Genomic DNA, 3,922 nt, shown 5'->3' on the forward strand with positions numbered 1-3,922 from the left:
AAAATCGCTTTACCTGCTTGTATTGACATTTGTTAAGATTGATCGGAAGGTCTTTCTTTGGTCCGTAATGTGTTTGGATGGGTTTAGAAAGAAAGGTATAGAAGCTCAAAATAATTCGAACGTGGGTCCAAAATTACAACTTTCGGAATCATATCTCATGCAACAACCATAACTTCTGCCCCAGTTTCCCTTCCGGGGATTATTTGGATTTTTCTTTTGTTATGACTGAACCTCAGTGAGGCTGCCTACGTACCCTTTCGGGATCAAGTCAAACGTAGTTCAAACGACTACGTTCATTGTTGCGATCTTTCCTTTTCTTCCACTGTTATTTTCTTTCCTTTCACTTTCTTTGCCTTTTCTTTTCTTTCTTATTTTCTGTTTTATTCACTGTTCTTTTTCTTCGCTTTTTTTTTCTTTCTCTTTTTTTTTCTTTTTTTTTTGTTTTTTTTGTTTTTAACTGTTTTTCTCTTGTTTCTCCATTCTCTTTCCTTGCTCGGGCTTACGAGCTTGATTATTGATTCCGAAAGAGGGGTATGCAAGAAAGTAACTAAGGCTCAAAAGGGGTAATAAGGGATAAAGTGTTTAGATAGCAGAACAAAATGCCTTCATCATTTCAATCTCAAAAATATGCCGTATACAATCAGGTACACAAAGATAAAGAAATCATACATAATATCTTTTGACTGCATCCGAATTGATAGCCATTTCTACACATTTTCCTTCCACATCTGTCAAATATAAAGCGCCATTGGACAACACTCTGGTTACAACAAATGGCCCCTGCCAGTTTGGGGCGAACTTTCCTTTTGCCTCAGCCCAATGAGGTAGGATACGTCTCAGCACTAACTGCCCTACTTCAAACTTATGTGGACGCACCTTCTTGTTATATGCTCTTGCCATTCTCTGTTGGTATAACTGACCATGACATACCGCTGCCAGTCGTTTTTCGTCCATCAGACTTAATTGTTCCAAGCGGGTTTTAACCCATTCATCATCATCAATTTCTGCCTCAGCAATGATCCGGAGGGACGGGATCTCAACCTCTGCGGGTATTACTGCTTCGGTTCCATACACCAAGGAATAAGGAGTCGCTCCTACTGAAGTGCGGACAGTAGTGCGATAACCCAACAATGCAAAAGGTAGTTTTTCATGCCATTGCCTTGACCCTTCGACCATTTTCCGAAGCATTTTCTTGATATTCTTGTTAGCTGCTTCAACTGCTCCATTTGCCTTAGGACGATATGGAGTGGAATTGCGGTGCATGATCTTAAACTGCTGACATGTCTCGGCCATCAAATGACTATTGAGATTTGCACCATTATCTGTGATGATTACTTTCGGGATCCCAAACCGGCATATGATATTTGAATGCACGAAATCGACAACTGCCTTCTTGGTCACAGATTTGAAGGTTTTTGCCTCCACCCATTTAGTGAAATAATCAATGGCTACCAAAATGAATCTATGTCCATTTGATGCTGCTGGCTCAATCGGTCCAATAACGTCCATTCCCCAAGCAACGAAGGGCCATGGTGCCGACATTGTATGCAATTCCGAGGGCGGAGAATGAATCAAATCTCCGTGTATCTGACATTGATGACATTTGCGCACGAAACTGATGCAATCCTGTTCCATGGTAAGCCAATAATACCCTGATCGGAGGATCTTCTTTGCCAATATGTATCCACTCATATGAGGTCCGCAAACTCCCGCATGTACCTCAGCCATGATAACTGTAGCCTGTCTGGCATCTATGCATCTCAATAACCCCAGATCTGGAGTTCTCTTGTACAACACTCCTCCACTGAAGAAAAACCCGCTTGCCAAGCGTCGAATTGCTCTCTTTTGATCCCCTGTAGCCTGTGTCGGGTATATTCCCATCCGAAGATACTCTTTTATGTCATGGAACCATGGCTCACCATAAAATTCTTCCTCCACCACGTTACAATAGGCATGCTGATCTCGAACCTGAATATGTAATGGATCCACGTAAGCCTTGTCCGGATGATGCAACATTGATGCCAAGGTGGCCAAAGCGTCAGCAACCTCATTGTGCATCCTTGGAATGTGTTTGAAATCTATTGACTGAAACCGTTGACAAAGTTCATACAAGCACTGCCGGTATGGTATGAGCTTCAAGTCCCGTGTTTCCCACTCTCCCTGAATCTGGTGTACAAGAAGATCCGAGTCACCCATGACCAAGATTTCTTGAACACCCATAGCCAGTCTCAGTCCCAGGATACAGGCTTCGTACTCAGCCATGTTGTTGGTGCAATAGAAACGGAGTTGAGCAGTGACAGGGTAGTGTTGCCCTGTCTCAGAAATCAGTACAGCTCCTATTCCGACACCCTTGGCATTGGCAGCTCCATCAAAGAACAGTTTCCATCCAGGCTTCTCGACCTGTTCTAATTCTTCAATATGCATTACCTCCTCGTCCGGGAAATATGTTTTCAAAGGCTCATATTCGTCATCAACGGGATTCTCAGCCAGATGATCAGCCAGTGCTTGTGCTTTCATGGCGGTCCGCGTCACGTAGACAATATCAAACTCCGTAAGCAGGATTTGCCATTTCGCCAGCCTCCCTGTGGGCATGGGCTTTTGAAAAATATACTTCAATGGGTCCAACCGAGAGATGAGATAGGTAGTATATGCTGACAAGTAATGTTTCAACTTTTGCGCTACCCAGGTTAAAGCACAACACGTCCTCTCGAGTGGAGTGTATTTTACCTCATATGATGTGAACTTCTTGCTGAGTCAGTAAATCGCCTGCTCTTTCCTTCCCGTGATGTCATGCTGCCCCAGTACACAACAAACGAATTGTCTAACACAGTCAGGTAAAGGATCAGGGGCCTTCCTGGCTCTGGCGGGACCAACACTGGTGGGCTAGCCAAATACTTCTTGATTTTATCAAATGCTGCTTGACATTCGTCCGTCCATCTGACCGCAGCATCTTTCTTTAACAACTTGAAAATGGGTTCACAAGTAGTTGTAAGCTGGGCAATGAACCTGCTGATGTAATTCAACCTGCCAAGTAAACTCATCACATCTTTCTTGTTCCTTGGCGGTGGCAATCCTTGGATGGCTTTGATCTTTGACGGGTCTAATTCGATACCGCGCCGACTTACCACGAATCCCAATAACTTCCCTGATGGAACTCCAAACGCGCATTTTGCTGGATTAAGCTTGAGGTTGTACCTGCGGAGTCTCTGGAAGAATTTCCTCAAATCCCTGACATGGTCACATTGTTTCCTCGACTTTATGATCACGTCGTCCATATAGACCTCGAATTCCTGATGTATCATGTCATGGAACATGGTAGTCATTGCCCTCATATACGTTGCCCCTGCGTTCTTCAATCCGAATGGCATGACCCTGTAACAATACGTTCCCCAAGGTGTGATGAATGCTGTCTTTTCTGCATCCTCCTCATCCATCAGAATCTGGTGATAGCCCGCGTAACAATCCACGAAGGAAGCAATCTCATGTTTGGCACAATTGTCAATCAATATATGGATGTTTGGAAGTGGGAAATTGTCCTTCGGGCTTGCCTTATTGAGATCACGGTAATCAACACATACTCTGGTCTTCCAATCACTTCTTTGGTAACGGGCAACACCACTTAGCTAACCAGGTAGGGTATCGAGTAAACTCGTATTGACCTTCGCTCAAGCTGCTTGGTAACCTCTTCTTTGATTTTCTCACACTGAATCTGTTTTAAATTCTCTCACTTCCGGCTTGACAGGCCGGGCATGCCGAATAGACAGGCAATTTGTGGACCACCAAAATCGGTACCAAACCGGCATGTTCATCAATGACCATGCGAAAACATCTTTATATTCCAAGCAAGGCAATTTAATTATCTCCTCCCTGAGCGGTGGAGCTTTCCAAATGGACACTTATTTGTTTCCGCGAACATTCTCCC

Source organism: Nicotiana attenuata, chromosome 3 (assembly GCF_001879085.1).
Source record: "Nicotiana attenuata strain UT chromosome 3, NIATTr2, whole genome shotgun sequence".
NCBI classification, from domain to species: Eukaryota; Viridiplantae; Streptophyta; class Magnoliopsida; order Solanales; family Solanaceae; genus Nicotiana; species Nicotiana attenuata.